Source organism: Vidua chalybeata, chromosome 5 (genome assembly GCF_026979565.1).
Source record: "Vidua chalybeata isolate OUT-0048 chromosome 5, bVidCha1 merged haplotype, whole genome shotgun sequence".
Classification (NCBI taxonomy): domain Eukaryota; kingdom Metazoa; phylum Chordata; class Aves; order Passeriformes; family Viduidae; genus Vidua; species Vidua chalybeata.
Genome location: NC_071534.1, coordinates 43,745,229 through 43,758,839, shown reverse-complemented (window position 1 = coordinate 43,758,839; position 13,611 = coordinate 43,745,229).

Below are 13,611 nucleotides of genomic sequence, written 5' to 3'. Positions count from 1 at the left end.
ATGAGCAGAAATGCATGGATTGGAAGGGTGATTGATCTTCAGAATGAGTCGTCACATTTTTCCCAGCCTGTGATCTGTAAAGAGAAAAGGCGGAAAGATTTTTGGCAGAGTATCACAAGAACAGGGTCTCTTTCCCTCTGTGGTGTGATGCTGAGTGGAACTGAGTCATAGTGGGTATCAGTCAGTAGCAGTGAGGCTCAGGAAAAAGGGCCAAGAGGGAAGGGGAAAAGAAAGACATCCCATGCAAACATGAGTTCCTTCCTGTGGAGGCTCCATGCACAGCATGAGAGTCCTGCAGCTGGTCCCTGCATTCCCTGCCCATGCACTGACCATTGCACTCTGCTCGTTTCTGAAGCATGGTGACAACCTGAAGTATTTCTTCTGTCAGTGACTGCCTGAGCCAGGTACAGCAGTCACCAGGTCACTGGCATTTTTGTCCTCTGCCTCGTTGCCCCATGCCCAAAGCACATGGTCCCAAACTGCGGTTTTAGCATCTGGACATCTTCCTCCTGTCACATGAGCTGACAGACCAGACATATCCCATGTGAGAGAATAAGGTGCTGCCTGGTATGTTAGAAAAAAGATCTATAGGAGGTTGTGTAACATGGGAGGATAATCAGGAGGAAGAATGTAGGAATAGTTGCCTGATACTTTGGCAAATGTGGGCCTGGATCCTGGGGGCTGTGCTGGGGACAGCAGAATGGTGCAAAGCCCCCTAAATTCCAGCTCTTTTCTGGGTTGCTTTTGTGTTTGAGAGCAAAGCTAGCAGGCACTTTTTGTTAACTTGGATATCTAACTGTTTATAGAAGCTAACATTTTACCAGTTTTAGCCATTTCTCTAGCTTTTCCATCTTTGTAGCCAGAAATAGTCTGAGGCTAATCCTATGGAATATCTGAAGAATATCTGAGCCTGAGAATATATTAATGTGTCAGGATAACAGAAAAAAAGCTAGGCTATTAACTATTAACTATCTTATATGCAGGAAATTACCACAATTAAATCAAAAGATCTTTTTTAGTGTAAGTAAGGTAATATCAGAAGATATGGATATAGAAGTGACTCACTCAGTAGCCTCATCAGATCAAACAATTTAAACTTCAGATATTCCATAAGATTAGGACAGCCCCCAGGATCCAGGCCCACATTCACAACCCTGGGCTCAGAGATGGAAGAAGGCAGAAACTAAATAGTGTTCAGCAATATGAACATTTGCACACAAAACCAGAAACAAACCTGGCCTGTCTTTCAGGCTGAGAAACCTACAAAATCAAAGAAAGAAACTCACATGGAAACTGGAACCATATTCCAGCCCTAGTTGTTCCTTTGGATGATTTTCCTTTTATGAGCACAAATGTTGGGAAATCGGCCTGGATTCCAGCTGCTGTTCAAGCTATCCATGCTCCTGTTTCTTCAGCTCAGACAATTAATGCTGCTTAAATATCCCTCTTTGAGAGTGCAACTGGTTTCTTGTCTGGGTTACAAATTGGATGTGAGCCGTGTGCCTCATCTCCATCGAAGCCATTCTTCTCTCCATTGCCCTTATGCTCAGGGCCCAGGGAGTTATCAATTGACTGCTAGTGGAGAAACACCCATGTGTGCGGGCCCGCTGCATGCACGGTGCTCCCCTTGTATACCCTGTCACACTCGCCTTTGTTTAAACATTTGTAGACTGAAATGTCCTGTCGAGCCCTGGTCTCTGGGAGAACATATTTGTGAGACAAAGCAATGCTGTGGTCTACCAGGAGGTCTGTGACTCTCTCAGTGAATTATTCACTACTTTGCTGTGGTCTACATGTCAGGTCACCCGTGCTCACAGCGGAGAATGAAGCATTATTCATTATCAACCTTTGGTTTTTCTCTTCTAGGAGGTTGCTCCCCCACCCTTGTTGCCCTTTCAGGTTTTAACAAGACATTGCATTCTTTCAGACTTCCCCTGGGCAGCAGTTTTTTGCACTTGCAGAGGTACGGCAATAATAGAGGGAAAGCCAGAGCAGTTGTAAATTGTAGCAGTTAATGTCAAATTGATGGGGCAGTGATCAAATGAAGTTCATAACCACAGAATGAAACCTGGGGGTGGAATGCTGTTTCAAAGATTGCTAATGACAGGGTTAAAAAAAATCATAAAATAGAAAGTTTTTTCCACTGTGAAAGTTTGAAAGAATTTCTTTGGCTGACCGTAGGTACTAGCAGTGTTAGGGTCAGGCTTTTATATGACATTTAGCACAATTGCTAATCAATGAGGGGACTGACCAGTCCATTTTGAACTGAGGGAACAACATCTGCACTGTGTTGCTATTCTTGGACACCCTGAGTGCACCTTTAATGATGTTTAGGTCTTCTAGTATGGAACTGTTTAATTAGAAACTGCTGATACAAAGGGAGAGCAACTGTTGGCTAAAAAGAGCCATTTTGGGGTTTTCAAATCTGCCTTTTAAGCATCAGCACTCAAGAAACCAAAGCAGTAGGGAATGCCACAACGTTAGCGCAAGGGAAAACATTTATAGCTCATCAGAGCTGGACAGTACACAGCTGTATCCCATCTGCACTCTCCAACCACAGTGCTAGAAAAGCCTCAGAGAGGAAAAAAGAGGCAAGAACAGGAAAATATCGTAAGATAAATGGGCATGGAAAATATTGAAGACATCCCAATGCAATTTACATATGGAAGTGAAAAATTAACAATGCAAAAGAGACATACACTTTTATAGATGGATCCTTCTGTATTTTCAGATTTATTTATTTACTTATTTATTTTTCTGATATCTGCTTCAGTTATTGAGACTAATCTGTCATGTGATTTATTATGCTTTCTTTACCCATTTGTGCATAGCTTAGTCAAGAAAGAGCAAAGCCAGAAAAATTGCTTAGCTTGAAACTGACCTGTTTTCTCCTCATGGCAGAATATGGAAAAGAGAAGAAGCCCACTTGTAAAAATTCCTTTTGGTTAGAGAGGCATTAACATTCTCAGATTCACACAGAACTTCCAACCTGGGCTTCCCCGCAAGAGTTGCCAGCCTTGGTCATTAAGGTGTGTTACTGCTGGAGTCTCTGTAAATCCACACCTCACCGAAGTGCGGCTGGTCTCTTTGCACAGTCACCGTGTTTGGCAAAGATGCAAGCTCAAAGCAATTTCTGGTATCATTCATTACATTCAGCTGTACAATTTTTGATATGATGGAGGACGTTGCCAAACAGTATTTTTTTTTTCACTTCCACTTTTCCTGCTACTTCCCTATTTCCCATTCAGAGGCCCAGCTGAGTTTCTGAAGCTGGAAGACACTGGTAGCTAGAAATTCTAGTAACTAGAAGATGGTAAGGTGGTGCTTCACCCTGAAGCTCTCTAATCGCTTTCTTTCCTGATCCCAAAGGCATCAAAAACCTTCATCTTTTGTAGTTTGTGGCCCTTTGAATTGGACAACCATCATACAAATTGCACCCTTCAGTAATGTAGCTTCCAATGTTAAGATTCAGGTCTTTAAAGGTATTCAAGTCTTGAAATATTTTCAAGTCCTTAAAGAATTTGAGGCAAGTTCAGATGCTGCAGACATACCCTTGTGGACTTTGTGTGGACATTGCCTAAGCAGTACTCCTGATAACTTGTCAGCTCCAGAAGGTTCCTGTACAAATTTCATCAAATATTTGTTTTTTTAAGCTAGGTCTTAACATAAGGGAAGAAAAAACCACAACCCCACTTTTCTCCATTAGTATGTGGTATTGGACATCTGGCTTTTGTGTTGAGAACATAGTACAGACGTTCTGCTGTGGAGGTCTACTTTGGTTGCTGGCAATCATTTTCAATGCTTATTAAGAAACAGACCATTGTGAGTCAGCAAATAATCCAGGGCCAGGTGAAAGCAGCTGGATGGGAGTGAGCTATGTACCATCACTTGAAACAATATAATCAATGTTAAATTAGTTATTGGTCATTTGGCCAGTTTTGTACTGTGGATACACTGTGGAAATGGACTTGGGAGAACCACTGTGTTGAGAGACACAGAGATATGTAACCTGATTGTGATTTTTGGGAATAGAAAGTAGCAGATTCCTTTAGTGCATAATCTGGACAATATTCTCTTTCTGGTAAGTAATTTATGCCTTGGCAAAAATGCTTGAGATCTACAGCATCAATGACAATAGCAAACAGCCTGTAGCACCTTTCCATAACAACTGCTACTGCTGGTGATGTTCTCACAACAGTGACCCCTAAAATAGATTAAAATGTTGATGTAAGAAGTAGCCTTCTGCTTGTAATTAATATTCCATTACTATTATTGCATTGAGATGAATGAGTGTAGGTCACTTAACAAAGTTGTTGTTTTCACAGTATTTGCAACATCAGAGAACTTATATTGGCTACGTGGCATTTTCTTTTAATGTTAATTATGCTAATGATTTTAATCTGCTCAAAATGAAAGCTTATATTTCTGGAGCAAGAATAAGGCTCTGATTTAGAAAGGAGAACAATTATGTTGAAGCATATGAAATAATAGTGTGGCACTATGAGCAACCCTAATAGAAATCCCAAGAAACAAAGCAATTTCACATGGAACATGCAGCCCCTGGCTTACTGTGAAGTGAGATACTAGATAAAGAATGTCCGAATTTTTGAAGAAAGATCTTCAATTTATTGTCATCAGCAGACCTGTTTTTTCTTAAATGCTGTGTTTTGTGAATAATCTGGTAAGAATTTTATCAAGTCATCAATCTCATGCTTTGCGAGCACAGAAACCTGGAATCTTGCAGTCTGAGTGAAAACCATTTCCTAGAGAACATCCTACTTCTTGCTGGTTGCCTGGTGATAGGACCAGAGGCAATGGGCACAAACTGAAACATGGGAGGTTTCTTCTGAACATCAGAAAACACTTTTTCACTGTGAAGATGACTGAGCACTGGCATGGGTTGCCCAGGGATGTTGTGGAGCCTCCATCCTTGGACGTATTCAAAAGCTATCTAGATTTGATCCTGAGCAACCTGCTTTAGGTGTTCCTGACTGTGCATGGGGGATTGGACCAGATGACCCCCCGAGATCCCTTTCAGCCCCAACCATTCCATGATAATGGGATTCTGTCTTGTCCCTCAGGTTGGTTTTCAAGATCCCTTATTACCACAACATCCATGCCACAGTGCTGGCTCATGGGAGGTGCTTACTCTTTCTCATCTTAAAAGAGTATATTGTGTGTGTGCCCAAGTTGCAGTAAGCCAAATTGTCCTGTCATGTGACCTTCCTTTTTCCCTGACCTCTGTCCCTTCTAAGGCCTCTTTGCTTGCTCCAGCTTGTCACATTTTATTTTGAGATCCTAAAATATTCTGGAAAGGACCTATTTCTCAGATCATGTTTGTATAGCAGGTAGAACTGGATGCCTCTACTCTGAGCAGCTACTCTTAGAAGAGACAGTGTTGTTACTAAATGCCACCCTGCTGGGCATAGTCCTGAAACCAAACATCTCTGCTAATTGAGTGTAAATCTTCAACTTTTTCACTTTTCCTCTTTTGCAAAAAAAAACCCCAAAACCAATCAACCAACCAATGAAAAACACCACCAAAAAACATGTAACCTAGTCTTTTTGTAAAGGCATGTGACTCAGCTGTGCTAAATTAGGGGTCAGGTTTGTGCCTCCTAGTCATGTTACATCAGGAATCATGGGGACAAACACTGCTTTTTCAGGGCTTAGAGGCTATAGGAGCATTCATGGAGTATAGCATGAGTAATGCAAGTTAAAGCCATGTTAAAAAGCTCCCTCATGTTATTACTTGGCAGTTCATTAAGATATACCTTGTTTACCTGCTGCAGCCTGCACACCAGATTTAGCTCTCTGCAGGAATCTGAAGGCAGTTAGTATGCAGAAGCTGTGAATTGCAATGAAAAACAAAACACTTCTGTTTCATGATTTTGTGAAAAGCAAAGTAATTAAATAGTGACTGAGAGCCTGCTCATCCCTTCCAGATTTTTCCCCAGGCAGATAAAAGTGTGGAACAGAAAAGCAGGGAAACAGATCTGATGATCTTTACTTATTGACAGGCTGAAAAACACTTTACATTTCGTCTTCCGCTCTTTGGGCTTTCTGTGAAAGCTTATAATCTCCTTTGGCTTGGTAACCACTGCTGAGGAAGGCCAGAACTCATTTGCATTCTTGTGTTGCTCAGTGACCCTCCAGTGATGTCAGGTAAGAACAATGATTTTTAATTAAAACCTCAGTTTTCAAGTACATTTCACAGTTAATACATGGTGAGAAGTTCTGACCAACTACATTGCTTTGCTAAGCAGTGTGGGTTCAGATGTCTTCTTAATCACCTCTAAAGCAAAAAAGTCACAACTTCATTCCTGAACAATGTGACTTCACAGGACAATGAATATGTGAATGGCTGCTCTGCTATATGCACCAGAAGTTCCTCATTTGAAGGAAGCATCGAGTGTGTGAGAACAGGAAAGCATACTGTGTTTAAAGATTTAAAAGCCCACGATCACCGTGTGAAACGGTACACAGCAACTTGCTGTGTAGCATACAATAAATTGCTGGTTAATGTGTTCCCATGTTATTTGTTTTACTCATTCTGGTTTTCTAGACCTTTATGAGCCCATCACAATAGGCACACATGAGACCCATTAGCGACTTTATCATTGGTCTCTGGTCTCAAGATCTAGGCAAGCATTATTCACCTTGTTATACCAAGGGCCATGAGGTGTCAGTGCCAAGATCTCCAGCTGGTATAACCGGTCCACTGGAGCAGAGAAACGTACAGAGCTACAAGAATTTACATTTGCACATCCAGGGAGTAAACAACTCACCTTAGGTCGCGCAGAAATTCTGTGGCCAAGCTGGGAACTGAAATCATGCCTGGATCTCCGGCTCAGGATTGCCTTCCCCACCTGCCAGTGCAGTGCCTGCAAATACTGTTAAATATTTATTTTGCCCATTCACACTCTCAGGAAGGATGGTTGGCTGCACACACCAGCTCCAGCTGGCCCTTCAGGAGCAGGCACAATGAATGAGGATCTTTCCTGCTCAACAACCATTCTTCAATCCTTTTTGACTGTTGTAGTTGACTGCTCCCCCAGACAAGGCTTTTCAACATTTTCACTGAATAAAAAAAAAAAAAAAAAAGCAGTTCTGGACTGCTTGCAACATTTAATTCACCTTGAATCATTTGGTTCCACTTTGGGACTTCGTAAAAATAACCCAGAGGCCAGATTCACAAGAGGAATGAGGTAATCCAGAGAAGCTGGTATTAAAGCTGTTCCTTCCTCCTGTGCCCTAGATCCCAGTCCAGGCTGGGCATTCACATCATATGTGGGAAACCTTGGGTCCAATTCCCTTTTTGTCTGGTCAACAGCAGGAATTTTAACCTCAGGCTGACCCACTCAAAAAATACCACAAGTGCTAAGCTGCAGTGTGTGCTGAGTCAGGGGTCTCATGGCTTTTCTCTTATGTCTGGACCACTTAACAATGTAAATTTAAATACTTACTGGAAAAAAAAAAAAAAAAAGTATACATCTCTCTAAGTTGGTGATTAGGCCATTTGACAAGGGGAACTTCAGATTTTTGGTTGCTGCTTCAGTGGATGTTTGTTTATGAATATGAGTAGAAGCATTTCAACAAGAGAGAATAAATAACCCACATTACCCACCACCCAATCCCCAGTGCCAAGGAGCTCTCCTGGGAAGAAGTGCACTTAGTTTCTAACCTGGTGTTTGTCCTACCTACTGGGAAATACAGTTTGGAGTGAGAGTGGGGAAAGGGACCACTGGCTCACCTCTGAAATTTATGCTCTAGGAATTCAAATCAGAATACACAGATACATTTTTGGGACAGACTAGCTATTCAGCAACACAAGCCATCATCTACCTCCACCTATACCACTGCTTGTAAAGTAGAAGGCTGACAGAAACGTCCACCAGAATGTAACACTCTGAGCTATCTCTTGCCCAGTGTCCACCCAGGGGGAAAAAAAAACTAAGAAAACATCCCCCAGACTTGCAAGATATGGGTGACCAGGAAGGTAATTGTCAAATGTTGAAGGCTGTATTTTCCATTTCACCCCCCTCACCTGCCCTTCCCTGCCAAGGGACTCAGAAAAATGAGGTTTCTAGATCATAATCTGCAGAGAATTCCTTATAAACTCCTTGGATATGTTTCAGTTTTTAACATTTTACTGAACCAACTGTTATTCTTCTGAACAAAGAAGCAAAAAAAAAAAAAATCAAAAGCTTTCAACTAGGTCATGCTAGTATTATCATGAGTGAGTGTGAGTGGTATCATTTCACACATACTGCATCTCTCAATTAAGGAAAATGCCAGACTTCTGTTAGCAAGACAGCTGGTGGTACTCAGTGACTAAATATAGTACTGTCATCACCTAGGAGCACAGCCAGGACATTTTAATGGTTGGGACAACTGATATTTCAGTTTAACCAAAACAATTTTAAATCATACACTATTATTTTAAATAACCAGTGGACAAAATGAGTGAATGAATGTATTTGTAATATATTTTAACAATTTTATTTATTAGATCAATTATTAACCAATATTCAGCCGATCTTAAAAGAAATTCCACATATTGTGTATATTTGAGATAGAAAAAAATCAGCTAAGTAAATACAGCTGGCATTCAGCTGATTCTTTGATTCTCTATACGTTAGATAGATGAAATTCCTTAGACAGTCTTTTTATTTTGTGTACAGTCCCTTGATCAGTGGGGCTTGGATCCTCTAGAGGGTGGAGGGTGATTATTGGGGATGATTCCATTGCAAGGGAGAGGCAAAGACCAAATAAATATCTGTAGTTCATCTTAAAGAAGCCTGATCCAGTTCACCCCATATTTGATGAAAACAATTTAATCTTAAATTACAGCTGGAATAGGTCCTAAATTATGTCAGTTCTCATAGAATTTGCTTTTCTGAAAAAAATCTTCCAGGCTGAGGGGGAAAGTCTTCTGGGTTCTCACCTCTCCATCAACATCCCAGGCATTTTGCATTTTTGTGTTAACATTCTTTTTGTGTACTGTGGAACAAGCCAAAAGAAGACACACAATTAGATATTGCTAAGGGTGAATGGAAACAACTTTCTGCACATCATGCTATTGTAACTTTAAGGTCCACAAGCCCGAGCCTGCCAGGTTTACAAACATGGGCTGTGCTCATGTGTAGCTGAGGCACAGAAATGAAGTGTCTGTTTCTTTCTTGTTTCCAAAAAATACTGAGTTTAGGTCTGGTTTAGCTGTGACTGAGTAGATATTTCAAAATGTTTATTAACAGTTTTATTACTTTATTTCTGCTGCCAGCTCTAAACAATAGGGGCCAGGAACACCAGCTTTGTTTGTACTTATATTAATACATGGTTGCCTGTGGACATAAACTCAGAGGTATACTCTGCAGCCAGTGGATTAGAGACTTGTTAGTCCTGCTACATGTTGAATGTGAGCTGGAAAATGACAATGCTAGAGAACTATCTCAAGATGAACATAGTCAGGAGCAGGTTTTCCTGTGTGAAAACCTCACTGATTACATCTGTGCTACCTGTGGTGTTGCCTGGAACAGATTTTTCAGCGTCTATCCTCTTTTAGTACCCTCCTTAGCCAGAGCAATGAAGAGCGTTTTAATATTAAGTTGAATTTCTTTTTTTTTTTTTAATTTTTTTTTTTTTTTTTTTTTTTGGTGATAATGTCCTGGTTTCAGCTGAGATAGAATTAATTTTCTTCTTAGTAGCTGGTACAATGCTTTGTTTAGGACTCAGTATAAGAAAAATGCTGATACCACAGTGATGTTTAGGTTGCTGCTAAGTAGTGCTCGCCTTGAGTCAAGGACTTTCCAGTTTCTCATGCTCTGCTAGGGAGGAACTGCACAAGAAGCTGGGAAGGAGCATGGCCAGGACAGGTGATCTGATCTGGCCAAAGGGGTATTCCATGCCACAGAATGTCATTTCCAGTTTATAAACTGAGGAGAGCTGGCTGGAAGGGGCCAGTAGCTACTTGGTGATAGGGCAGGCCTCAGTCAATGGATGGTGAGTAATTGGATTGTGCATCACTTGTTTTTCTTGTGATTTAGCTCTCTCTCCCTTTTATTACAATTATTATTACTATTTCCATTATTGGTATTATATTATTTTACTTTGTTTCAATTATTAATCTGCTCCTATTTCAACACTCGTGTTTTGTTTCTCCTCCTATGATTTTCCTCCCTATTCCACCAGGGGTGTGGGACTGAGCAAGTGGCTGCATTGAATTGAGTTGCCATCTGGGGTCAAACCATGACTGATAAAACACAATGGGATTGAAGCTAGAGAGAGAGAGAGAAAAAAAAAAAAAAGCTTTAATGCATTTATTTATTTATTTGTATGTGCAAGCTCTTTATCCATGCAGTCAAACCAATATGTGCAGCAGCAGAGCAAATTTCTGTCTTGGTCTCCTGGCCATTTTCCTCTAGTTTCTCTGCAGCCTTGACCCTCACTGGGCTGTTTTGCATTGGACCCACACCTGGGTGAAGACTCTGGCAGGGCCACCAACAGGCATGCCAGAGCTGATGTCTTGTTTCAGTCACTCCTTCCTTGAGATTTTAACTAAGCGCTGGTGCATATCTAGCCACAGGCGGCAGCAAACTGAGGTGTGCGCGTGCTTTGCTCTGTCACTGCCTCTCACCATGTTGTTTGTGTCCAGCCAAGAGGGCTCAGCTGAACGGGGAATAAACTCATGTTTTCCTGAAGGTGCCAAGAACTTCTGCTGGTAGCAATCAGCACAGCTCCCCTTCCTTGGGCCCTGAGGGAAACTGCAGCTGTATCAAGTACTGTAAGGGAAACAGTTCTCCTCATTGCTCTCTACCAAGAGTTTTTTTTCTGACAAGGCTGTGCAGTGATAGGGCAGGAGGGAAGAGCTTTAAGTTGAGAGAAGGAAGGTTTAGGTTAGATATTAGGAAAAAAACATTTACTCAGAGGGTAGTGAGGCACTGGAATGGGCTGCCCAGAGAAGTTGTGGATGAAATGTTCCAGGCTAGGTTGGATGTGGCTTTGAGCAAGCCAATCTAGTGAAAGGTGTCCCTGCAAGGGATTAGGAATTAGATGATCTTTAAGGTCTGTTCAAACCCAAACCATTCTATTATCCTGTGATTCTAGGATCACTGGAAAATTAATAATAATCTGGAGGAAACTGTGTTTTTCTGCCATTCCAGGGCTGTTGTGCTGGTATGAGGGGAGTGCTGGATTGCTGAACATGCAGCTTCTGGTACCTGTGAAGCTCACCAAAGAGAGAGCCAAAGACCTTCCCTTCTTCTTCTTTCTTCTCTTGCCATTACAGCTGAAGAAGGTCCGGAAAATTTAATATTAGTGGCAAGCAATTTTTGATTTTGGATTATTCTCTTGCTTGAATAGAAGACATCTACTGATAGGCAGACATCTATTACAAGGACAATTAACATATCCTTCTATAGAAAAGCATTTTCCCCCCACTCATTCATTCTTTGTTCATGAACAGTGTTTTTTTATTTATGATTACTTTAATAGCTATCATATTTGTAGCAAAACCAGTACTGTCTGTGAATGATGTAATAACTATGATCATAACCAATAAATCTATCCTTTGAGAGATGCTGCTAGCCTTATTACTTTGTTTTTAACCTCACTTTACCTTTAACCTGATAACTTTACAGCTTTTGTCAGCAAATTATGATAGCCTTTCTCTTTTAATAGAAATGTTTTAATTTCTGCTATGCTAAATTTGTTGTTTTAAAAAACTTTTTTGAGCACCACAGGAAGGCTTAATTAGGAAGCATTAATTTGTGCTTGAAAAGTATATTTAAATTTTTTTTTCTTTGAAATGAACACATACTGTGACCTAGTTTTTATAAACAAAGAAAGAAATAAATGCCAGATCTGAAAAAGTAGATTTAGCTAGATAATATTCTACTTTTTAATTATTTTTCAAATGTAAGAGGTGATTTCACCTATTTACATATTGCTAGAGGCTAAGGGGAGAAAAAAGCATTCATCCTGAGTTGAGTTCAGAGAGTCTGCGTTGCCAAAAATGAAGTCAAACATATTAATATACAGGCTTTCTCAAAGTCTCAGAAGCATCAGGAATCCATTTGAAAGAAGAGGAGCTGGTCTGGTTTGTCAGTCTGGCAAGTACCAATGGAAAAATCCATCATCTACCAACAAATACATGCTTGCACAGTCAGTCCTACAGCCGTGAGGGGTCTGCAGAGCAGTTCCACTCCCAGGAGCTGAACCCCTGTTAGTGCCTGAGGCCATGTTGGCTCTGCTAGGGAGGAAGGCAGACACAGGAATGCAGAGGTGAAATACCCTGCAAAGATGATTTTTCTACATAATATTAAATTTGCTTAGTATAAAACTTTACAAGCACATCCTGGACCACCCAAAAGTTGTGGCGATTAATCCAGAGGTCTACCTTGTCCTTTATGTGATTACTTTTAAATGTTCATTCATTGCAATATACTTTAGATTGTTAAACACAGCCACATGGAGTGTGTTTGTAAAGTACATGTGTTGTCTAAAATGTACATGAAATTTAAAGGTTCTCTTGTTACCGTACAGCTCCAGACATAAACTCCTTTTTTTCATGAATTCAACAGTTAAATAACCTCTCCAAAGCTGAAAAAAAAAAGATTTAATTCTGATTAATTAAAGAACCTGAGACTTAAATGCAGACTTGTTCTTAGTTTACCAGACTGTAAAACTCTTACCTTAGTGGGTACACAGACAGGCATACGTTTGCAACTGATTTTTTGGCAGATCATTGAATAACTCTTGTAGCAATGGCCTTTTTGGAATACCAGAGAAAGCACTGCATCAAATGGACATAATTTATTTCACAGGGAGGGGGAAAAACTCTGGTGAATTTTCCAAGAAAAATTCCAAGGCTTATGTGAATATGTTCACCTAGCAGCTACACTGACGTGAATCGATCTATAAACCCACATGTGTAAGACAGCTATGAGTAGTAAAAGTAACAACTCTGAGCTATTAAGACGTCTAAGTATGTCTTTACATAAAAGCCTTAAAGGGCTGCACAGGGAGTCATTATAGTGTATTATGTCAGGACCTTACTTACTCAACACGTAGAAGTCGACACTGACACTGTCAGCTGTGATGTAGAATGCTTGGAGCCTCGTTTCACAGGACAAGCGTTTCCAAAGAGTTCCACACCCACCAGTTCCCATGTAGGCAGCTAAATGAGGTGATGAAACTTTAAATGCTCTCAGCTTTCGTGGGAGCTGAAGTCTTTTGAAAAATCCAGCTTTCCCTGGGGTAGCTGCACCACATGCTTTGAGCTCCTGGAGGGGTGATGAGAGGGACCAAGTCCCTGTGAAGGTGGCTGCTGAGAGACGGTCTTCTGAACCCCCGTGGAATGTCTAAAACATGCTAAAGGAAGATCTCTGCTTCATCTGTAACATCTGTGCCATAGCTCAGAGTTAAGGAGATTAATTAATTTAAAAAAAAACAAACTAAGGATTGTCTGCTCTGGAAATGTCCTCTCTTAGATCATAAGATAACACTATATTAACTGTGTGAACATGGTATCTGACACAGCAGACTAGTATTCTGAATTTTCTTATTCAAATATCATATTCCAGTGCACATGAAAGCCAGCATAATTCACAG